Here is a 25,011-nt window from a genome sequence, read left to right on the forward strand (position 1 = left end):
CCAGAGCTAGAGTTGACCTCTTTCATTCTGAAGTGTGATGTCTTTAATTCTAGGAAATTGTCAGCAATAATTCCCTTACGTGTTACAAGTTTTTTTCTTCTTCTGGGATTTCCATTAGAAAAACATTTATGCTTCTACTCCTACCTCCATATTTCTTAACTTTTCTCTCATGCCTTCTGCCTCTTAATCCTGTCTTTAGTTCACAAATTAACTCTTTGGCTATATTTGTTCTGTTATTTGATTGTGTTTTTTATTTCATTAATGCTTTTCATATCTACTATCCAATTCATGAATGTTTTTTTCGCTATGAGTCAGAATTGACTAGATGGCACTGGGTTTTTACTGGGTCTCTCTCTCTGTGAAACTTACTTTCTGTTTGGTCCTTCATGTTGACTTTCTCTGATGTGAGTAGTTCTATACATTGTTTTACTTTAAGAGTTCTTTTGCTCCTGAGATGTTTTGTAAGTTTTCCACATGTGGTCATATTCATTCCTTTGGAACCATTAACTGCCTTGGCTAGAAATATCTCCCTGAGAAAAAGGGAGAAAAGACTAGATGTTGGTTTGTGCTTCTCCTGAGCTCAGGACTTGAGAAAATGTATGTCTCATGTTGACATGCTTCTAGGGAAGTGATATGTCTCAAGCATTCCCTATTCTCCCCACTTCGTGCATCATCTGGCCTCCAGGATCTCACAACCGCTCTATCCCAGTCACTGCTACTGATGTGTGAGTAGGGGAAGGGGAGATGTTAGTTTCTCAGGGCTGCTGTAACAAAGTACCACAAAGTGGAAGTCCTAAAATGACAGAAATTTATTGTCTCACAGTTCTGAAGGCTAGAAGTCTGAATCCAAGGTGTCAACAGGGCCAAACTCTCTCTGAAAGCTCTAGGGAAAGATTCTTTTTTATTTATTTATTACTGTACTTTAGATGAAGCTTTACAGAACAAACTAGTTTCTCACTAAACAGTTATACAAGTATTGTTTGACGACATTGATTAACAACCCCACAACATGTCAACACTCTCCCTTCTTGACCTTGGGTTCCCTATTACCAGCTTTCCTGTCTCCTCATGCCTTCAGGGGCCGTTGTGCCCCTTCAGTCTCGTTTCGCTTTATGGGCGGTCTAATCTTTGGCTGAGGGTGAACCATGGGAGTGACTTCATTACTGAGCTAAAAGGATATCCAGAGCCATACTCTTGGGGCTTCTCCAGTCTCTGTCAGGCCAGTAAGTCTGGTCTTTTTTTGTCAGTTATAATTTTGTTCTACATTTTTCTCCAGCTGTGTCTGGGACCCTCTATTGTCATCTCTGTCAGAGCAGTTGGTGGTGGTGGCCGGGCACCATCTAATTGTGCTGGACTCAGTCTGGTGGAGGCCGTGGTGGATATGGTCCATTAGTCCTTTGGAGTAATCTTTTCTAGGGGAAGATTCTTATTTGCCTCTACCAGCTTCTGGTAAACCCAGGAGTTCCTTCCCTTGTAGCTGCAGCATAATTCCCATCTCTGCCTCTGCCATCACATGGTGTTCTTTCTTCTATATGTCTGTCTGTGCCTCCTCTCGTCTCTTATAAGGTCACCAGTCAGATTGGATTAGGATACACCCCACTCCAGTAGGATCTCTTCAAAGATCCTATTTCCAAGCACAGGTACCAGGGGTTAAGACTTCAGTGTGTCTTCTGGGGGAACACAATTCAATCCACAACAGAGGGCTAAGGAGCTCAGGTGCAGGCCAGCCAGTCTGTACTCATTGTGGTCTGCTCCTATCTCATGGACCGCACTTCCAAACTTCTTTGCTGGTTACATCTTTTCTATTCACCACCTAAAGGTTGATATTTCCCACTGCTCCATGCACGTTCCTTTCCTATAACTCTGGGCAGGATCTCCCTGACTCAGTTACTCGCCTGTACACAGTGTCTGCACAAAGGAATATTCAATGTTTGTTACATATTCTTCTAATTGGAAATCAAAAGGATATTTTCAGCCATATCCTCTTTCCTGGAGGAAGTAGAACTTAGTCTCAGCTTCAAGCCAGGTACCCGTTTTTATCTGTTCAGTGATTTTATCTTAAAAAGGAGCATAACTGCAATAGCATAGTTTAAAAACAGATGAATTCTAAAGTTCCTTCCAATATATGTTTCTATAAGTCTATGTTTGAACTGTCAGTTGCTTGAACCATATACTTTTAAGATTTTTAGTCCCTATAGGTGTCAGTTTGGAGCCCTGGTGGCCCAGTGGTTAAGAGCTCAGGTTGCTAACCAAAAAGGTCCTCAGTTCGAATCCACCAGCTGCTTATTGGAAACCCTATGGGGCAGTTCCACTCTATCCTCTCGGGTCACTATGAGTCAGAATCAACTCGATGGCACTGCGTAACAGGTAGACGTCAGTATAACAGTGAGTGGGTTTACAGACTAATTTTTAGCTCTCCAGGAAAGTCACTGCATCTAGTCTTTTATACAATATTTTGGTATTCTTATATTTATGAGTCAGAATCAACTCGATGGCACTGGTTTTTTTTTTTTTTTTAATATTTATGTTCAGTAGTAAATCCAGTGGGGGAAAAAAAACATTAAAAAAAAATTATTTTCGTCAGACTATTGTTCTCTCCTGAGCCAGTTTAAGGTGATTCTATTCTCTATTTACATTACTATACTTTTTTTACTTTGCTACTTTCTCCTTTATTCTTGCCTTTTTAGAACATGGCATAAAGACTCTGGATATCTGATTTTTTTTTTTTTTTTTTAACAGCCTAGTAACCAGAAATAAAGAACACCGATCATCTGTAGAGACTCCTTGTATCTTCAGGCTATCGCATTCAGAAGGTTTCTTTTATCATCTACATCAGTGCTTTCAAATTCTGAGTGCTAAAAACTCAGATTCAGAAGTGCCCACGTGAATCTATACACAGCCAGGCTTAGAAACCAATCCTAAATATCAATTGTTATGCCTGGGTGAGGAGTCTGGGGTTTACTGATCACAGTTCTCCAGTCTATTACAAAACTATTACATTTTATTTAAGGAGGAGAACAAAGTATCCACATGATGGCACTGTAGCCTACAAAATAAAAGGCTGTCAATTTAAAAAGCCCAAGAACTTGGTGAATTCTAGTTAGAGATAATAATTATCGATAAAAGATGCTTTATCGTAAGGCATTTTTATACAAGGTAATAAAGATATAATTTCCCTTATGTTCTGCAGAGACATATCGGCTAATCCTTTGATTTCCTTTCCAAGTATGTTTTTCAGATGGGTCATTTAATTACAGCATCTTAGTTTTCATCTTCATAGAAAAGTTATTAAACATGTACTCTCACGTGGCACTGAATAAACAAAAAGTGAAGCAAAAGCAAACAAACAAGTGTTTAAGACCCTATTGTGTGCACACAAGTATGTCAGGAGCCACTGAATGGATTCCTCCATGATGGCATGTCTACTGTTCATTCCTACAGGTGATTCCAAGGTGGGATTCAGGGGCTATTAGAGAAATAGTGTTAGAGCAGACAGATGCTGTCATTCAGTTTATATTTTGGCAGGGGAGATAAGCTGTAAATACAGATGGCATAATTACTTAATTACAATTATAAGTGCTACAAAGAGAAGCCTAAATGCAATGGAAGCATATAAATGGCTACCAGTTGCCATCAAGTCGATTGCACCTCACCTCTGGCTGGACTCAAACCTCCAATCTTTTAGTTAGCAGCTGAGAGTATTAACCATCTGCACCACCCAGGGACTTCATGTAAATGGCTAAAAACAACCAAACAAACCTGATGCCGTGGAGTCAATTCCTACTCATAGCAATCCTATAGGACAGAGTAGAACTGCCCCATAGGGTTTCCCAGCAGCAGCTGGTGGATTCAAACTGTTGATCTTTTTGTTAGCGGCTGAGCTCTTAACCGCTGCACCACCAGGGCTCCATAAACAGTTAAAGGGGGCTTAAATCCAGAGAAGCTTCATTGAGGAAGTTAATAAGCCAAGCTCTGAAGGACGAATAGGCATTAACCGGGCAAGAGGAAGGGAAAGCATTGCAGTCAGAGGAATGGCATGTGCAAAGGGCCTGAGATAGGAGCTGAGAGTATGAAAAATCCATTCCATCTTGAAGTTCACAAGCCAAACCTGTTTACGACCCTCTATTACCAGTTCATTAATCTCTGAACTTCAATGTCATATTCAATTTACAGGTGAACTGTATTTTAAAAGAAAAATGAACTGTTTAAAAATTTTTTTAAATGTTTTCCATAGCAAAAATAGTATAAATTGTCCCTTGAAGTCCAGTCAAGCCACAGTGTAACCACTGTACCCCCAATGTTTAGCTCGGTGCCCTGACTATTCTCCCTGAATAAAGTTCTTCCTCAACAAATAGATTTTTTTAAGTATTTGGGTTCCCTTAATTTTTTTATTGTGCTTTAGGTGAAAGTTCACAGCTCAAGTTAATTTCTCATTCAGATATTTACACACATATTGTTTTGTGACATTAGTTGCAATCCCTACAATGTGACAGCACACGCCCCTTTTCCACCCCGGGGTTCCCTGTGTCCATTTGACCAGTTCCTCTACCTTCCTGCCTTCTTGTCTTGCGTTTGGACAGGAGCTGCCCATTTGGTCTTGTATGTATATCTGATTCGACTAAGAAGCATGCTCCTCACGTGTATTATTATTTTTTTATAGTCCTGTCTAATCTTTGTCTGAAGAGTGGGCTTCAGGAAAGGTTTCAGTTCTGGGTTAGCACAGCTTCTGGGGGCCATAGTTTCAGGGGCTCCACTGTTCTCTGTCAGACCATTAAATCTTAACTTTTTACATGAATTTGAATTCTGTTCTACATTTTTCTCCTGTTCTGTCTAGGACTCTCTGTTGTGTTCCCTGTCAGGGCAGTCATTGATGGTAGCTGGGCACCATTTAGTTCTTCTGGTCTCAGGCTGGTGGAGTCTCTGGTTCATTCGATCCTTTAGTTCTTTGGGCTAGTATTTTCTTTGTGTCTTTGGTGTTCTTCATTCTCCTTTGCTCCAAGTGGGATGGGACAAATAGATGTATCTTAGATGGCCACTCAAAAGCTTTTAAGACCCCAGACACTACTCACTAAAGTGGGATATAGAACATTTTCTTTGTAAACTATGTTATACCAATTGACTTACATGTCCCCCAAAACTATGGTCCCCAGGCCCCAGCCCCAGCTACTCTGTCCCTCAAAGTGTTTGGATATGTCTAGGAAACTTTTTTGCTTTTGCCTTCATCCAGTTGTGCTGACTTCGCCTGTATTGCGTGTTGTCCTTCCCTTCACAAAAGTTGAGCCTTACCTACTATCTAGTGATTTCCCCTCCCTCTCCTTCCCCACCATCATAACCATCAATGAATGCTTTTTTCTGTGTTATAACATTTTCTTGAGATCTTACAATAGTGGGTCTCATACAATATTTGCCCTTTTGCGACTAATTTCACTCGGCATAATGCCCTCCAGATTCATTCATGTTGTGAGATGCTTCGCAGATTCATCTTTGTTCTTGATCATTGCATAGTATCCCGTTGTGTGTACATACCACAGTTTATTCATCTGTTGATGGACACCCAGGGTGTTTCCATCTTTTTGCTATTGTGAATAGTGCTGCAATGAACATGGGTGGGCATATGTCTATTTATGTGACAGCTCTTATTTATCTTGGGTATATTCCTAGGAGTGGGATTGCTGGATCGTATGGTATTTCTATTTCTAGCTTTTAAGGAAGTACCATATTGTTTTCCAAAGCGGTTGTGTCATTTTACATTTCCACCAGCAGTGCATAAGTGTTCCAATCTCCCCATAACCGTTCCAACATTTCTTATTTTGTGTTTTTTTGCATTAGTGCCAGCCTTGTTGGGGTGAGATGGTATCCCGCTGTCGTTTTCAACAAATATTTCTTAATGCATGAAAAAATACAATACTCCTGGATTATAACCAATAAACAAATAGAACAATAAGGTGGGAGTTAAGTTTAAAATTTCTTTTGTATGTTGAAGATGGAGGATAGTTTAATTAGACAAAGACATTATGTCATTAATGGAGATTTTTGTGGAAATTCTAAAAAGAACTTCTGTGCACATTAAAAAGTTCTGTAGAGGTTGATGGCATTGACTCTTTTGAAGTCTAATTTTACATTAAAGCTTAAAGTTTTATCGTGGACCCAGGAAACATTCTATAAATGTTGCTAGATAATAACCGTGTACAAAATTAATATTCTTAAAGAGATAACTTATGTAACATTTGCTACTTTTATAAACATAAGTTGCATTCAAAACATAAAACACAAAACTTGAAGCTGTCTTTTTCCTTGGTATAGTTGTATCACTCTCTCTACTTTTTTGACCAAGAGACATGATCAGACGTATGTTCTAACTCAGTGGCATCACCAGGGTTAGTGTCACTCGGTGCTGTAACTCATGGTGTCACCACCCTGCGTAGACCTCCTCCAGTACCAGACCGTACAGAATCCTTAGTAATGTTTTTTGTACTAATGTTACTCGTAAATTGTAATTTCCGTATATCACTCCTTTGCCTTTAATTACTGCTCCACTCTCAAAAAAGTTAATGCTATGGCTTCCCAAATATTAATTACCACAATATTGTAGCTAAAACACCAGAAAATTTGACAAAATCAGTGACTATAAAAACACTGGCTGCAAAAAAAAAAAAAAAACGGCGTGTGCTTTTAGCACGTGCAGACAAAATCATGTGATTTGAAGCATCAGTGTAACTGGTTAATGATGACAGTTATGACCAGAGTGCATTTATAAGGTTCAAAAAGTAAATTAGCATAGAGTTTTAGCCTTGTAGGTGTTTGATACACGTAAGCTAGGCTTACGAAAAATGCTTTTATTGTTGTAACTAACCACAGGAATATTTTCATAAAAAATAATAAATTTCTGCTGAAATACTACACAAAAATTTTATAGACAGTCATTTTAGTATCACCCGGTGTGGTCCACACCCACCCCTGCCCCCTTAGTGATGGTATGGCTTTAGTGTCTTAAACAAAATAATGTAACAGAAAATAAGAGAGAAAGCTTTTTTTGTTTCCCTTTAGCAAGCACATAGGAGTTGAAAAGAGGAAAAGGAGAAACTAAAGGATGAGTGTGTGAGGATGGGGGTGTGGGTGCAGCTGTGGGTGTGGGTGTGGGCACGGGCCCAGGTGTGGGTGTGGAAGAGGAAGACTCTGCATTGGCATGAGCCTGAAGAGAGCCCCACCACAGCCTGGAGTGGACGTAACTGTCCGGTAAGCATAGAAAGACAGAAGGGAGTGTGGCAACTACAGTCTCTCTGGTGAAGAAAAGGTAGACAGGAAAAGAGAAGTAGCATCAGGCCATTCCCCCACTGGTCAAGGTGGTGTGGTCAGTCAGGGATATTTAACGGCTTCCTGTGACTACAGGGCAATTAGAAGATTTGGCAGTGTACAGCTGGCTATTTTGGATATAATTTTCACATGTTGTGAGTTCACAGTGTAAGAAGTGCCTGTATTACGGGGTTAAACTTTACTGGATGATCTCTAAATGTCTCTGCTATCTCCTCTAATGTATTACGACTATGATGTAAACTGACTATGAAAACCAAAACCAAACCCGTCGCTGTTGAGTAGATTCCAACTCATAGCGACCCTATAGGACAGAGTAGAACTGCCTCATAGAGTTTCCAAGGAGTGCCTGGTGGATTCAAACTGCCAACCTTTTGGTTAGCAGCCATAGCAACTAACTGCTACGCCACCAGGGTTTCCAAAAATTTGAGAAGAAATAACTCATAGGCTCCAGCGAGATATGAACTCATGACCCCTAGTTTACAAGACCAGTGCTCTAACCCCTGACCTATAGGGCCTCACAAAGTGACTATATAAATATTGATAGATAATATTTATGCACATTTACCATGTGATATGCACTGTATTCAGCCCTTTACATTATTTATTAGGTAATTTATTCTTCACAAACATCTTATGAGCTCAGTATGATTATCCCTATTATACAGCCAAGGAAAAGTAGGCTGAGAGACAGGCTAAGATCACAGAGTAAAAACGTGGTACAGAGCTCCTTTCCAATATGAAGTACACTGATGAAGACGGTCTCTCACTTCTCCCTGTGCCTCCCTTCTCCCTTGCTCTAGCTCTTAGGGGCCTGAAGGGGGCTGGGCATGTGTAAACAGACGTTCGCCCTCTTACCTTTTCTTTCTTACTCTCTCCTCTCCACGCCTAAGCCCCTTGCTGATAACCTAACTTAGGATTCCAGAGCACCTGGCTCCAAGTTACAGCACCGGTATCTCTGCCCGCACCTTCCTTCCCTGTTAGCCTAGTCTCATGTTCCCTCCTTTTGGCTTGAGGAGTTGCTCTCTATCACCAGTGTGGGTAACAACCCAGTGGTGTCTGGACCCGATGTCGGCCGCATCTCCAGGAGACCAAAGAAAGACTCCAGAACCAGTGATTGGGACACAAGGTTTATTCCCGGAACTTACAAGACAATCCAGGGCGGCGGCTGGACCAGAATAGCGCTCTACCACCTAGCAGGGGGAACAAGCTTATATACTGTTTCAACCGGAGCTAAGGCTTATTGTTTTTCCTCCCAAGTCCTTGGGCAGCCAGTGTTCCCAGGGACTTCACGTCCAGGCCCAGATGTTTTCCTTCTTGTTGCTAAGGCATTCCTCGGCTTTGGCTACCGGCCCACTCACGCCACTCCCAGCTTTGTACCTTAGCCCGAATTCATCCCTAATTCATCCCCAGCATGCCTTGGGGAAGAGCAAAGCTGACTCCATTAGGATGCATATAGCTGAACAGCGTTACCCTACAGCCCACCCCTGCATACCCTCCTAATGTCCTTACGATCTTACCGCCCCCTCTTCCACGACAGCCCTCAGACTTGGTATGCAGAGGAGCATTGCAAAACCAGACCACATACACAGTATAACCCATAACACAGGAAAAGACATAGTAATAAGAGTCCCAATATCACCCAGAAGCCTGTCCACCAGGCGGACGGGAGAGATTGAAGTCAGCTGGAGTTAGGGTCAGTGGCATCATGTTTGATAGCAGCGATGTGTTGCTGCAAGTCCTGAAGAGCCAAAGACACATATTTAGAGGCGTCAGGGATATATATGCAACACTCAGTTTTTACCATGTCACAGGTGCCGCCCTGGACAGCAGTCAGGATGTCAAGGGTCATCCTATTCTGAAGGATGACCTTCCGTATTTGTTGAATGTCCCCAACCAGAAGGACGACAGCCTGCCTGGTATCTTTAAGGCAGCTGTGGTGTGTGTGGCTAGCGCCTCCATCTGCCACTCCACATCTACAGTGGTGGCCTGGGGTGAGAACAGTGCCAAAGAGGAAAACCACCATGATGTGCACTGGTATCTATGCCAGGCTGTACAACGGCTTGCCAGTTGCTAGGAACACTGGGGAGGGTGGTGTAAATATTAGCGGCTATGTATGGTGCAACACCTCACCCAGTCATAGGGCAGGTATTGCCACCCATGTAGGACTCATGTCCAAAGCCACCCCTTGGGCGACAGGTATGCCCCTGCCCATAGGCTTTGCTTTTGCTTCCCTAACTACTGGCAACAACTAGCAGGGTTCTAGCATACTGTTGTTGAGGGGTCTGACCCATCACCCTGAGGGTGACGTCCCATCCTGAGGCTCCCTGCAAAGGGGAACCTGGCCCTTTATAAGGACTTGCTTCCACTTGCAGTAAGGCGTTATACACTGCGCATGACTTTCTCCAGCATGCTGTACCTCTCTTCTGCTCCTCGCCACAACTGGGACCAAAATCCCAGTGGCACTCTCTTGTTGCTTTGCTGTTGCCACAAGCCCTACCCATACCCCTCGGGGTAACAGGCTATGTCCAATTGGCACGGCTGACCTTGTATTAACACTCCTAAAGCCTGTACTTGTTTTACAGCAAACTTCGCCTGCTGGAAGGCTTCCTCTTCCTTTGTCTCTCAGTCCCACGCTGCTCTTCTTCTTCATTACCTTACACAGGGACTGCAGGGTTTGGGCTAAATGGCACCAATACCCTAGGAGCCTGACAAATGCCTATGGTTGTTTTACAGTTTCTAGGTGGGGCTAGGCTTGGATGTTATCTATCACTGCTTCAGGGATCACTTGTGTCTTACCAGATAATACCCATGTACTTGACTAACAAGCCAGGCCCCTGCGTTTTTCCCTTGTTCACCGCCCATCCCTGTGACTGGAGGTGCATGACTACCTCACCAGCTGCAGTCTGCAAAGAAGCACAGGAATCAGAGGTCAGCACGACATCATCAATATAGAGGAATACGGCCACCTTGGCTGGGGGAGTCCACCACTTGAAGTCAGCTGCAACTGTGACATGGCATATGGTGGGGCTATGCAGGTACGCTTGTGGGAGCACGGTGATGGTCCACTGTCTCGCCTCCCGATTGAAGGTAAACTGGTCCTGGCTGCTTGGTTGTAGAAGGATGCTAAAGAAAGCGTTAGCCAAGTCAAGCACAAAATAAATGCCCAATGTCTCCCCTATTTGTTCCATGGCACCTGAGGTGAGGGTTGCCTGGGTATAGCCACACAGGCTGTCTGTCTGAGTCTCAAGGCAGTGACCTCTGTGCAAACCCAATTTCCATATGCCCTGCTAAAAATGGCCCTAACTGCAGCAATTCCCATCAGGACTTGGAGGCAAAAGTCTACAAAGGTGTGCATTAATACATCATCATTACATACAACAAGGATTTGTAGGGGCCCCAAAGTCAGGCTGGGGCAAGTGTCTCAATAATAGTGATCTCAGACCCAAAAGTTTACCTCACTGAAATTTAATTGTAACATAAGGCCTTTGGTCCTCACTGGTGACAGAGACCTAGGCTTAATCCTCAGTCTTAACTATTTCTGAAAGATCTAGGCGAAGTTGGCAGAGCCCTCAGGCATCTGTGGAGCCACACCTCCACCATACAAGTGCAAGCATGGGTTCAGACCAGTTGCCTGGGAGCGTGGAGGGCGGCTCTGCTATCTTAGTTTGCCCCTTACTATTGCAGCTCCAACTATGCTACTGCTCGGTTATCTCTGGCAGGGGCAGCTATCAGAGAATTCCAGAGAGGGCCTCTGAGGTGTATTCAAGGCCGCTCAACACAAGCTATCTTGAAGGGCTTTATATTCCTTTTTTTCCTCTGTTTTAACTCTTGCTTTGCACTGTTACAGGGTGTTCTCATTGCCAGGGACCGGCTAGCCCCTCCGACCATCTCCAGTCCCATTGTTGGCGGGCTTTGAGCAATGGCTAAGGGACTGTTCCCTCAGCTCCTGAATCTACCATCTTTACAGACCTGCAGGTGAGCATTTCTAGTTGCTCATCCTGTTCACGGATGCAGCTGCTTAGGACGTCAGTCATGCCCTCACACGACTGCTACGCATACCTTTCCAACTGTAGCTCTTTCTGAACAGCTCTTATGTGAGCTTCAGCAGCTAGCTGGACTTTGCTGGCCAACCTGGGATTTCCCCCACAGAAAAGCACGTGGGCTGACCTCCCCACATGGCGGTCACTGGCCAACTTGGGATTTCCCCCACAGACACCTCTTGCTCCTGCAAACTGGACACTAATGTCTTGATGGAGGAGGAACGTACGGCACGCAAATCCTTCTCTGGTTGCAGGTCTGCTTCCAGCTGCCTAATTCAGGCCCTAGCGGCTACCTCTGTGTCAGATGCCCCTCTCAAGGCTGCCAGTAGGAGCCACCCTACACTAGCTGTCACAGCACGCCAATCTGGCTTTCGTTTTGGGGCCTCCAACTGATGCAACACATCCTAAATGGCCTTCGACATTTTGGGGGCATCCCTGTACTCAGGCAGTGGGCTCCAGCTATCCAAGATAGCTACCACCCCCCCACCCCCACATGGAGGACGAGGGCCATCCCAGGATTCCTCCTGTCACAGTCCCTTTCCCCAGCATATGTCCGGCACTCACGGAGGTTCCCTCGGGCTCCTGGCTGGCTCACCAATTGTTGAGTAACAACCCAGCGGCGTCTGGACCCAAGGTCGGCCATGTCTCCAAGGGACCACAGAAAGACTTTGCAACCAGTGATCAGGACATATGGTTTATTTGGGGAATTTACTTACAGGACAGTCCAGGGCAGTGGCTGGACCAAAATAGCACTCTGCTACTGCCTAGCAGGGGACACAAGTTTATATACTGTTCCAGCTGGGGCTAAGGCTTATTATTTTTCCTCCCAAGTCCTTGGGCAGCCAGTGTTCCCAGGGACTTCACGTTCAGGCCCAGATGTTCTTTTTCTTATTGTGAAGGCATTCCTCGCCCTGGCCACTGGCCCAGGCATACCATTCCTGGCCTTGAACCTTGGCCCGAGTCCATCCCTAGTTCACGACCAGCATGCTTCAGGGAAGAGCAAAGCTGACTCCATTAGGAGTGAATGTACATAGCTGAAGAGCAGGCCCTACAACCAGTTTACTTTATTCAATCTCAGGCTTTTTTTACCTATCTCTCGCTAGGTGAAAGACCATTAGGTCTCCCCGCACTGATGTATGTTTTCCGTTTGGCTCACCTTAATTCCTCCTTTTCGGATAACCGCATGCATGCGTGAGTTGTGGCAGCTGCCATTCCATAATGTAACACACTCTTTCTTTCATTCTTGAGAATTAAATCTCTGACCAAAGAGAGTTGTTGAAAATAAACAAACAATAAAACCCAGAGTTGTTGAAATAAACCCTCTTTGTCAAAGACAGACTGTGTTGGATTTTAATCCTGCAGCTTTCTAATTTTCTTATTGTAAAATAGGGCTGGATTCTTTTAAAGGCTCTCACACAGTATTCATTGGATTTAAGTTTTTTAATAATTAAAATGATTAATAAAGTATTCAAGAAGCAGTTCATTGCTCAATGAATTGCTACTGATGTCTTTACCATGCTGGAGTCCTTTTGGCATCTCTGTTAAGTACTTTCAAGAATTAAAAAAAAATCAAAGAAATACTAATTACTACCATTATTCTACTTAAAAAATATTCAGAGAACAGAACCAAGTCTCTACATTAATTCTATCAAATCCTGCAATTTTCAGGGCTGAGTATAGGTCAATTTGAGAAAATGTTCATCGTTTCCAACCCTTAAGTTTCTTTCTGACGATAGCTACAATGCAATTCTGTGTGGAAACCACTAAATCTGGCTGGCAATTGACTTTTTGTCAAATAAAAATATGTAGAAAAACATTTGAAAGTAGTTTTTCATTAAATTTTTATGGTTTTTAAAAATCAAGCATGGTAGTTTAATGATTGCAAACCATCTTGTAGTTTTCAAGAATTCAGTGGCCTGAATTTCTAATTATAATACTCATCCTTTAAGTATGGTCCTAAACTCTGCTGACTTCAGAGCTCATTACATCTGGTAGTTCTAGTTTATCAGACTCAGAAATCAAAGCGTGTGCGCGTGCACACACACGTAGTCAAAAGGATACTCTGTGTTGGAAACCTAGAACCATTAACTTTCTAGGAGAATGAAAAATTTCTTGTCAAATGGCAATCTGGAGACATCACAGGTCAAGAGCATATTACACTGACTTGTTTTACCTTTCTTAAATTGGCCACATGATATTTGCGGGAGTCTCAAGTGCTAAAGCTTGAATAGACAGGGCTCCAAGTAGAAATGCTTTAAGGTAACTCCATTTTCCAATTCTCTCCTGCAGAAATAAGTAAAACAGGTGAAGCAGAAAGCCCATCATTTGAACAATGCAGAATTCTCACATCCTGTGGTTTAGTGAAATACTAAAGGATCAAAAGTCACAAGTCCTCGATTCTAGTCCTGGTACTACTATTTACTACCCAAGCAACTCTTGTAACCTCTCAGTCTCTACTTTCTTTTTTTTATTATTATTTTAATTGAACTTTAGATGAAAGTTTATAGAACAAACTGGTTTCTCATCAAACAATTAGTACACGCACTATAGTATGACATTGGTTAACAACCCCATGACATGTCAATACTCTCCCTTCTCAATCCTGGGTTCCCTATTACCAGCTTTCCTGTTCCCTCTTGTCTTCCAGTCCCTGTACCAGGGCTGGTGTACCCCTTTAGTCTCGTTTTGTTCCATGGGCCTGTTCATCTTTGGCTGAAGGGTGAACCTCAGAAGCAGCCTCATTACTGAGCTGTAAGGGTGTCCGGGGCCATATTCTCAGGTTTTCTCCAGTCTCTGTCAGGCCAGCAAGTCTGGTCTTTCTTTTTGAGTTAGAATTTTGTTCTACATTTTTCACCAGCTCCATCCAGGACCCTCTATTGTGATCCCTGTCAGTGCAGTCAGTGGTGGTAGCCAGGCACCATTTCGTTGTACTGGACTCAGTCTGGTGGAGGCTGTGGTAGATGTGGTCCATTAGTCCTTTATTCTTCCTTGCTCCTGAAGGGTTGAGGCCAGTGGAGTATCCTAGATGGCCGCTCACAGGCTTTTAAGACCGCAGACGCTACTCACCAAGGTGGAATGTGGAACATTTTCTTTATAAACTCTGTTATGCCAATTGAACTAGATGTTCCCTGAAACCATGGTCCTCACAGCCCTCAGCCCAGCAATTCGATCCCTCAGCAAGTTTGGATGTGTCTATGGAGCTACCATGGCCTTGCCTTGTACAGGTTGTGCTGGCTTCCCCAGTACTGTGCACTGTCTTACCCTTCACCAAAGTCACTGCTTATCTTTTTTCTATTAAGTGTTTTCCATCCCCTCCCTTCCCCTCCCTCGTAACCATCAAGGATTGTTTCTTTTTGTATGTAAACCTTTTCGTGAGTTTTAATAGTAGGGGTCTCATACAATATTTGTCCTTTTGTGATTGACTTATTTCACTCAGCATAATGTCCTGTTCTGAGTTCCTTTTGTTTGCAGATTTCTTTTTCATTTCTTTTGCTTTTGCAGATTTTGTTTTTATGGAGACTTTATATTGTCTTTAATTTGATAAGTAGATTTGTTAACTTTCTCTGTGGTTACCTTGAAATTTACCCTTATCTTCCTAGGTTTGAACCAATCTATTATTACTTGGTATTGCCTTGCCTTTCTCTCCATTAGAAAGTTCTATACCTATACCGTTTATTCCCTCTTTTATTTTTCTAATGTTGTCATTTGCAGATTAACCTCTCTGGTTCCCTGTTGCAATTGTTTTGGTTTTGGATGGTCCTTGAGAGTTCATTTCCCAGGTTGGTATCTCGCTGGTACAATCTTGCATCCTAGATTCATGCTGTGGTCTGATGTTGTTTGCTCTCAGGCCAAAGGACTTCCTTTAATAATTCTTGTAAGTTTGGTTTGGTTTTTACATATCCCCTTAATTACTGTTTATCTGGAAATGTCCTAATTTCACCATCATATTTGAATGAAAGGTTTTATGTATGTATGTCATCCCATTGCCTTCTTGCCTGCATGGTTTCTGCAAATAATCAGAGCTTAGTCTTATTGTTTCTCCTCTGTATGTGACTTTTTGTTTTTCTCGAGTTATTTACAGGATTTCTTGTCTTTGGTTTTAGTGAGCGTGATTATGATAGGCCTTGGTGTTTTTCTTTTGGGGTCTATCCTATACGAGGTTTGTTGAGCTTCTTGGATGGTCGGTTTTTCATCTTTTATGATGTTAGGGAAGTTTTCTGCCACCAGTTCTTCAATGACCCTCTCTGTGTTTTCCATTTTTCTCTCCCTGTTCTGGAACTCTGATCACTCACAAATTTTTGCTTTTGATTGTGTCCCACATAATTCTCAGGGTTTCTTCACATCATTCTTTTTTCTGGTTTTTCCTCAGAGTTGTATTCAAGTGTTTGTCTCCAATTTCGCTGATTCTGTCTTCCATCATTTCAAACCTGCTCCCCAGCCCTTCTATGACACTGTCCATTTCTGAAATCTTGTTGTTTATCTTTTGGATTTCTGTTGTTTTTCTATGATTCCTAGTTGTGAATTTATTTTGGCATTTTGTTCCTGTACTATTTTCCTGAATTGCTCCATTTTTTTTGGTCTGTATTTTCCATGAATTTGTCTGCTTTTTCCAAAAATTTGTCTATTTTTTACTCATTTTTGTCTGCTTTTTGCTTCAATTCTTGGATTGCTCTGAATATTAGAGATTTGAATTCCCTGTCAGGTATTTCTAGTGCCTTTTCTTCTACTGGAAAGTCACCTGGTGTTTTCTTTTGGATGCCTACTGGACCCATCCTATTCTATATTTTAATATGTTTCAATATTGTCTGCTGTCTTCAGAACATTCAGTAGTTATTTTCTTTGTTTCTTGATTGTAGATTTGTTTGTTTCATCCTGCTTTTTTGTTTTATTTGGCTACGTCTGAGCAGGCAGGCTGTGTGTTTTTTGTTGTTTGCTCATCTGTAGTCACGGTACTTTTCACCTCCTTGTCCAATGGGTAGGGCCAGTCATTCAGCTATGGTGCAGCAGAGCAGGTCCAGCTGAAGGGGAGGGGCTGGGATGGGTTGTTTGTGGCTCATACTAGGGCCACCAGGGTGGGCCAGGAATCAGTGCTGGGCAGGTTCCAGTAGGTTGTGCCTGTGCTGCCTGGGGGTGTGATATTCAGTGCATGGTACAGGTAGGCAGGAAGGAGGGGGGGTTGTGATGTGTGGAGCTAGTAGGGGTGTGGAAGAGAGGACAGAGAGGAGAGAAAAACAGAAGCCAAAAACAGGAAAACAAAGAAAAAGAAGAGTGATAAGGGAGCTTGCCATTGAAGTGGAAAGATGAGAAACCAAAAAATGGAGAAAAAAGAAAAAAAAGGAAGAAAGAGAAAGGGGGGGGGAATGACTAGATAAAAATTTGGAAAAGAAAAGCCCCCAGATGTCCCAGAGTCCCACCGGTGGGGCTGCTAAGACCAGGGAAGTGGCTCCCAGGCTGCACAGTGTAGCCTGGCTAGAGGGGGTATACATGTCACACAGCACCAGGTGTTCAGGAGACAAGAAGAGAAGATAAGTGTAGAGAGATGACAACTAAGAAATGAAGACAGACAGAAAGGGAAAAAGAGAAAAGAAAAGAAAAAAAACAAAAAAAGAAATAAGGAAGAAAAAAGGAAATGCCCCCAGGGATCCCACTACACGGCTGCACAGATTGGGGGAGTGGCTCCTAAGCTGTGCAGTGCAGCTAGGTTGGAAGGGGCTCCGAAGCTGCTAAAAGAAAACAAACAGAACAAAGCAAAACAAGGGGGAAAAAAAGCCCCAGGATCCCACAGTGTGGTATTGTGGGCTGATGGAGTGGTTCCCCAGTTGATCGTGGCTTCACAGCATTCCAAGAAGAAGCAAAGATGGCACACGGAGCCAAGTGTTCCAGAAAAAGGAGGCAGAGGCGGTAGTATGCGCAGAAGAAACCAGAAGAGACAGAAAGGACCAATACGAGCTCAGGGGCCTGGCCAGTGTAGGCAGAGAAATCCAAGCAGCCTGAGGCCAAAACAGTTGTCTCCCAGCCAAGAGACTGTGGCTGGCGGGAAGCAAAGGAGGCTAAGGTGGGGGGGGGGGGCGGTAGAAGGGAGGGCTAGGAAGGCATATATTGCTCTTTGCCGGATGCTCTATTTCCTGCTGGGAACTTCGTGAAGCTGCTTTCTCATACTTCCTGTCTGCTGATCTGTGATGTAGGGGTGGGGCAAATCCAAGCAGCAGGGACATCACTGCTCTTCCGGGCCAGCCGAGACACCACAGCCAGCCAGGAAGCTCGGAGGTAGAGCAGTGGGGAGAGAATGGGGGGTGGGAAAGAGTGTATATTTGGTTACCGGGTGCTCTGTCTTCTCCTGGGAGTTCCCTGAAGCTGCTTTGTGTGCTCCCTGTCTGCAGATCCCCAACAGGAGGACAAGATGGCGGATCTGTGTTGCATTAGCTGATGGGGCCCTCAGCACGTATCTCTCCTCACTCTCCACCCTCTGTCAGTTTCTTATTCCATTCGGTGCTTGGCTGAGTTTTCTATCTCTTCATTTGGCACTTCAGGTTTCAGGAATGACGTTTGTCTCTGTTTTACTTAGTTTTCCGGGTCTTTGCTGTGGAGTGACGGCGTGGTGCTTCTGTCTGTTGTGCCATGTTGGGTGGAAGTCTCTCTCGGTCTCTACTTTCTAATTTATAAAACCCTTTCTAGGTCTCAGATGCCACACAAGTTACTGAAGGAACTTGGGCAAGTCATAAAGTGTTAATTATAAAAAAAAAAATTTTTTTTTTTTTTTTTTATAGCTAACGTTTATTTAGTGCTTACTTTGTGCCAGGTACAAAATTCTATATAGTTTACATGCATTAATTTTATTCTCACAACAACTGTGAAGCAGGCACCATGATCACACCCATTTTGCAGATGAGGAAACTGAGGTCCAGAGAGGTTAAGACTTGCCTAACATTCACACAGCTAGTGAAGTATCAAAAATGGAATTTTAACTCAGAAGTCTAGCTTTAGAGCCCTGACAAGAATTGTTAATTTCAAGCAAAAAGGAGAAAGATTATTTCTAAATGAGGGGATCAATAAAGCAGGTGGTATTTAAGCTAGGTCTTCAAGGACAGGTACGATTTTAACAGGCAGACAGAGAGAATAGATGAGAAAATGGAATGAATAAAGGTAAAATGTAGGAAAACACAGGACATGCATATGGGTGTTAATGTGGGTAAGGTTTGGCCAAAGTACTGCAGAGCAATAATCTGCTGCAAAGCAGCTCATTAGACTGGTCTGGAAACCTTAAAAGTGCGAAATTCACAGGCCCTTCCTTTAGAGATTTTGATTTAGTAAGTCAGCAGATAGGGCCTACCACTACCAGTTGCCAAAAAGTCAGCTCCAGCTCATGGCGACTCTGTGTGTGTCAGAGTAGAACTGTGCTCTATGGCTGATTTTTCAGAAGTATATTGCCAGGCCTTTCTTCTGAGGTGCCTCTGGGTAGACTCAAACCTCCAACTTTTCAATTAGCAGCTGAGCATATTAACTGTACCACCCAGAGATTCTAGGTAGGACCTAGGGCCTGGGAATATGTATTTTCCACAAGCTGTTCAGATGATTCTCATGTGCAGTGACATACGGGAACCAGGCGGGTAGAAAACAAGAGAGACTAATACGAGAGAGCCGAAAACTTAAGTTGGACCCAGGTCATGAAGGGTTTTAATGCAAAATTAAGATATTTGGACTTTATTAGCCAATAAGTCATTACTGAGGTGTTGTTTTGTTTTATGACCTAATATGTGGTCTATTCTAGAGAATGTTCCATGTGCACTAGAAAAGAAAGTATAGTTTGTTGCTGTTGGGTGGGGTGTTCTGTATATGGCTACGAGGTCGAGTTGGTTGACTGTGGCGTTTAGAATCTTCCTTGTCTTTATTGAGCTTCTTTCTGGACGTCCTGTCCTTCACTGAAAGTCGTGTGTTGAAGTCTCCTACTATTATTGTATAGCTATCTCACTTTTCAATGCTGATAGTTTGTTTTATATATCTTGCAGTCCTGTCATTGGGTGCATAAATATTTAATATGGTATATTGTCTCTTTAATCATTATATAGTGTCTTTCCTTATCCTTTCTGATGGATTTAACTTTAAAGTTTATATTGTCAGAAATTAATATTGCCACTCCTGCTCTTTTTTGATTGTTGTTTGCTTGATATATTTTTTTCTGTCCTTTGAGTTTTAGTTTGTTTGTGTCCCTAAGTCTAAGGTGTGTCTCTTGTAGGCAGTATATAGACAGATCTTGTTTTTTAATCCATTCTGCCACTGTCTCTTTATTGGTGCATTTAGTCCATTTACATTCAGTGTAATTACGGATAGGTATGAATTTCATGCTATCATTTTGATGTCTTTTTTTGCGTATTGTTGACAGTTTCTTTTTCCTACTTAATTTTATGTGCTGAGTAGATTATATATTATCCTTTCCTCATATTCGTTGTTGATTTTGTTTCTGCTGAATCTCTAATTTTTTTTTGTATTTTATTTTGATGTGTAGGATAGTTTGTCTCCTTTGTGGTTACCTTATTATTTACCCCTATTTTCCTGAATTTAAACCTAACTTTTATTTCTTGTATTGCCTTGTCTTCCTCTCCATATGAAAGATCTGTGACTACATTTCTTAGTCCCTCTGTATTCTTTAAATGTTGTCTTCTTTTACATAATAATATCGCTGTTTCCCTGTTTTGAGCATTTTTCTCTCTTGATTTATTTTTGTGATTTCCCTGTCTGGGCTGACTTCTGATTGCTCTGCCCAGTGTTCTAGTCTTGGGTTGATAACCTGATATTATTGATTTTCTAATCAAAGAACTCCCTTTAGTATTTCTTTCATTTTTGGTTTGGTTTTTATGAATTCCTTAAACTTCCGTTTATCTGGAAATGTCCTAACTTCACCTTCATATTTGATAGACAGTTTTACTGGATATTAGATTCTTGCCTGGCAATTTTTTCCTTTCAATTTTTTTATATACATCATCCCATTGCCTTCTTGCCTGCATGGTTTCTGCCGAGTAATCGAGCTTATTTTTATTGACTCTCCTTTGTAGCTGACTTTTCGTTTATCCCTAGCTGCTCTTAAAATTCTCTCTTTATCTTTGGTTTTGGCAAGTTTGATTATAATATGTCTTGGTGACTTTCTTTTAAAATCTACCTTATGTTCGATGAGCATCTTGGATAGATATCTTCCCATCTTTCACAGTATCAGGGAAGTTTTTTGCCAGCAAATCTTCAACAATTCTCTCTGTATTTCCTGTTATCCATCCCTGTTCTGGTACTCCGATTACTTGTAGGTTATTTCTCGTTAGAGTCCCACATGATTCTTAAGGTTTCATTTTTTAAAATTCTTTTATCTCATTTTTCTTCAAATATGTTGGTGCCAAGTGGTTTACCTTCAAGTTCAGAAATTCTGCCTTCCACTTGCTCAATTCTGCTCCTCTTTCTATTATCTACTTCTGTAATTTTACTGTTAATCTTCTGAATTTCTGATTGCTATGGATTTTATATTATGGATTTTTCCAGCTTACTAAATTTTTCATTATGTTCCTGAATAATCTTTTTAATTTCTTCAACTGCTTTATCTGGGTGTTCCTCGGCTTGTTCTGTGTAGTGCTTGATTTCATTCCGGATGTCTTGAAGGGTTCTGTATATTAATATTTTGTATTCTGCATCTGCTAATTCCAGGAAGGCACTTCCATCTAGAAGATCCCTTGATTCTTTGGTTTGAGAGCTTGTGGAGGTGATCATGCTCTGTTTCTTTATGTGACTTGATAGTGACTGTTGTCTCCAAGCCATCTATGTTACTGTATTATTTTATTTTATTTTTGCTTACTGTATCGTAGCTTCTTGTTTTGATATGCCCGAATGGGTTGCTGGAGTGAACTAGCTTATTTTCGCCTTTGGAGCTCTGACGTCCTGTCCCCAGCTGGCTAGAGCTGTTATCAGGTATATCAGTCTACGAGTCCATTCACTTTTCTTGTATAAATTCAGCTCGGGTGTCCAGGTAGCTGGTCATCAAGTGTGTGGTGTAGGCTCTGTCTTAACAGTCTTAGAGGGGCAGGGGTGATTGGTGTAGGTACCGGTATCTGGTTGCAGCAGGGTGTCAACGCTCTGAACAAGGCAGGGGGGTGAGAATCATCTCCCAGGTGTCTCTGAGGAAAGCGTGTCCCTGTTCCCTAGAGCATACAGGTAGGTGGGTTTTGCAGATGGATCATGTGCACCCAATGTTTTTGGTTGTAAGGACTGGGAGGTATCAGTTATCCTTGGACCCCTATCGTCGGTGACTGGGTGACCTGAGTGGAGCCATCAGTCCTTAGGCCCCTGATGTGGGTAGGTGAGGACCCTGTTTAATAGGCAAAGCGTTGTCAAACATCAAACATCCGCCTCTGCACCACACAGCTGAAACAGTTGTACTCTGCCAATAAGGGCCTATTTTCGTGAAATAGGCCCACAGAGTTCCATGCAGAGGGGAAAGGTACTCAAAGTCCATGGACTATTAATGCCTGGACAAGAGCCGCTTCTGTCCTGAGCTCCCCCGGTTAGTGGAGCTGGCAAACTTTTTTTCCTCCAATTGCAAATTTATTCCTTCTCCAAGGCCGGGAAGATGTATCTAGGCGCTCAACAGGGCCTATATCGGGCCCAGGGAAATCTGCTGCTAAAGCTGGCTTGGGGGTGGTGGGTGCGCAGTAAAATATACCAAGTACTTAGCTTTTGCCGAGAGCACCATTCTTCTCTGGTTCTGGAGGTGTGAGTAGGCTGTGTGGCTCGCTGCTTCTCCCTGAGGAAACTGCAGCCAAACGCTAGTACCAGCCAGCCACTGCTGCTCCTGGGGATGGTGCCTGAGGGCTCCCTGTGATTCAGGTCCGGTATCTCCTCTCCGCTTCTGAACTGTCTCTTCCTCTCCCTGCCCTTCAGTTCGTTTTCTAACCTTGCCTTTGATGTTCAGGGCTCCTAGCTTATTATAAATATACTTGTTTCACTTGTTTTTTCGGGTCTTTGTTGTAAGATGGCTCGCCGGAAGCGTCTGTCTATTCTGCCATCTTCGCTCTGCCTCACCTACTCTACGTTCAAAAGCAAGTTTCGGAGTTTCTTCTGACATCCATTGTGGGCTTTTCTTTCTTTCCTTACTGGTGGACAGTAGGTATGAGAAAATTAAAAATCAGTTATTGACATTTCTAATTAAATGCTTGAATGATTTTCAAGGGATGACCCTGAGAGGTTGGTAGTTTGTCTTCAGGAGCTCAAGTCTTTTTGGAATCTTTTATGGTGGGTAGGCAGAATAATGATCCCCCAAAGATGTCCACATCCTATCTGGAACCCATGAATACGTTGGGTAATGTGTTGGGGGGGAGGTGCAGGAGGTGCAATATAATCACAAAGGTCTTTATAGATGTAAGAGAGAGACAGAAAAGAGAATCAGAGAGATGGCAGCATGAGAGAGACTCTACTAGCTGCTGTTGGCTTTGAAGATGGAGAAGGAGGGCCACCAGCCAAGGAATGTATGCAGCCTCTAGAAGCTGGAAAAGGCAGGGAAACCGATTTTCCTCTTGAGCCTCCAGAAAGGAACAGTTCTGCTGACCCCTTGATTTTAACTTAGTATTGGACTTCTTGACCTATAGAACTATAAGGTAGTAAATCTGTGCTGTATTAAATTGCTGAATTTATGGTAATTTGTTATAGCAACAACAGGAAATTACATCTACTTTTCTGGTTATCTCTTGCCCTTTCCTTGCAGGCCCCAACACTGTCTTCTGTACTATTCTTCCCCTGCTCTCCACGAAGGATTCGATATGTCATTTACATCTCAGTACAGTCAATTTGCCACTTCATATTTGCATTTTAAACTGATTGTCCAACAGATTCTAACTATGTAAAAAAAAAGAATGCACCATTTGTTAAAAAAAATTAGGAATACATAATTAGGTGCAGAACATGCTTGGGAAGAGGAATGATCACAACATCCTTTAAGTTACTCATCGCTAGACATCTATTCAGCCCGTGTATGGTGAGTTTTGACCACAACGAACGGTGTGATTTTTCAGGGTTTAATAATCTGGTGTTTTCTCTTTCTAATGAACTCTTTTTTTCTGGACTAAAATGAGCTGTATTGATTACTATGGATAAGTTTCCTGTGCCAGCCTTCCTAACCCACCCCCCACCCTACCCCACACAGAGATTTGGTTAACTTTTTGTTAATTTGTTAATGTTCTTCAATACAAAATTAATTTTTTAAATAATTTATTTGTTGTTGAAAATATGTACAGCAGAAAACCCATTGAGGTCAAGTTGAGTCTGACTCATAGGGACTCTGTAGGACAGTAGAACTGTCCCATAGGGTTTCCAAGGAGCACCTGGTGGATTGGAACTGCTGACCTTTTGGTTAGCAGACCAGCTCTGAAGCACCTGGGCTCCATACACAGCAGAACATCCACCAATTGAACAATTTCTACATGTACAATTTAGTGAAGAAATTAATTTTGAAGAGGTGGAAACAGGCATCGTCTATTACAACACTGGAAGAAGAAATTTCAGAACAATGTCAAAAGGGGGAAATGAATTTATCAGGTTATGATTCTCTTACCTTTGCTGGTTTGCAGTATCAGTGGAAGTAGTTCCGGTTGGCCAAAATCTAGCACTGAAAAGTTCAGGATTTTCTCCTATTGTACAGGAATTCTCAAATTTCACAAAGCTTCCCACCCGCCATTGTGTGTTTTTTTTTTTTTTTTTTTACCTGCGCTACTTTCTTTTCCCAGCAGCTTTCAAGTGGTGTACCTGCTACAGATTCGTCCTTGATAGCACTTTCCAGCGTGATACATTTCTGAGTACCATAGGTTGGGCTCTAAATCATTGTTTGAAATTTTGTTTTTCCTGAACGTAGAAAGGCTTATTTTTAGGCTAAAACTCACGCCTTTCTGAGAGTCTACATGGACATTAAGATGACTCAGTATGTTTTAAATACATATAAATGGGTGTCCAGTCAAACAGGTAGACTTTTTTAACAGGCTAGAAACATTTCTTTTATAGACCTTAACTGCAAAGCCCATGAGTTCCATTTGGATGAAAACTAAACTTTCTTCTGCTATAGGCAGGGGCTTTTGCTAGTTACGAAAAAACCTCGCTCTTCCGGCATCACATCTCTAAGGGGACAATCGCTGTTCTCCGAGACACTGACACACTGAGAAGCGCAAACTGCACCAAAGTCACTGGAGAGGCGGCAGTGGGGCATCCTGGAGGGGTCCGCGTGCAGCAGGGGACCCTGCAGGCCTGAAGGCGTTTCTCAGCACAGGGACCGGCAGGAGACCGGGAGGTGGGAACCGCTGCTGAAGCCCGCTCCAGACAGGCTCCGGCGGTCCGCAGACTGCGCCTCCGGGCCAACTGAGCCGCGACGCTCGCAGACCTTGGCTTGGGTTTGGAACTGCACTGGCGGGCCTCCAGGAGAAGACGCGACCGCGGGACCGACACCAAGGCGGTTGCCCCAGTTTGCGATTATCTGCCTTTCCGGAATTACGCGCAGGAGACGGCCATTTCCGGTTTCTGGTCCCGGCTCCTAGGCCCCGCCCCCAGGGCGTTTCTCCGCCCCGCCCCCTGGCCTTTTCCTCCTCCCAGCCCCGCCCCCTGCCCTTTTCCTCCCCCCTCCCCCCCCCCGCTTCGCCCCGTT

The 25,011-nt window shown here is 42.9% G+C and overlaps 1 long non-coding RNA gene across 2 annotated transcripts; it reads right to left on the reverse strand.

Annotated features, from left to right (window-relative positions):
• Window positions 1–8,001: 8,001 nt before the first annotated feature.
• Window positions 8,002–24,902, reverse strand: LOC126076518 (uncharacterized). Of its 2 annotated transcripts, none has more exons than XR_007517473.1 (3): window positions 23,935–24,902; window positions 12,511–13,637; window positions 8,002–10,437 (listed from the first exon to the last, which is right to left on the reverse strand). It is a non-coding gene; the product is annotated as an uncharacterized LOC126076518 (long non-coding RNA). The 2 variants fall into 2 exon arrangements; XR_007517472.1 differs by having other exon boundaries at window positions 8,002–9,052; window positions 10,203–13,637.
• Between the last annotated feature and the right edge of the window lie 109 nt (window positions 24,903–25,011).

This window comes from Elephas maximus, chromosome 4 (genome assembly GCF_024166365.1).
Source record: "Elephas maximus indicus isolate mEleMax1 chromosome 4, mEleMax1 primary haplotype, whole genome shotgun sequence".
NCBI lineage: Eukaryota > Metazoa > Chordata > Mammalia > Proboscidea > Elephantidae > Elephas > Elephas maximus.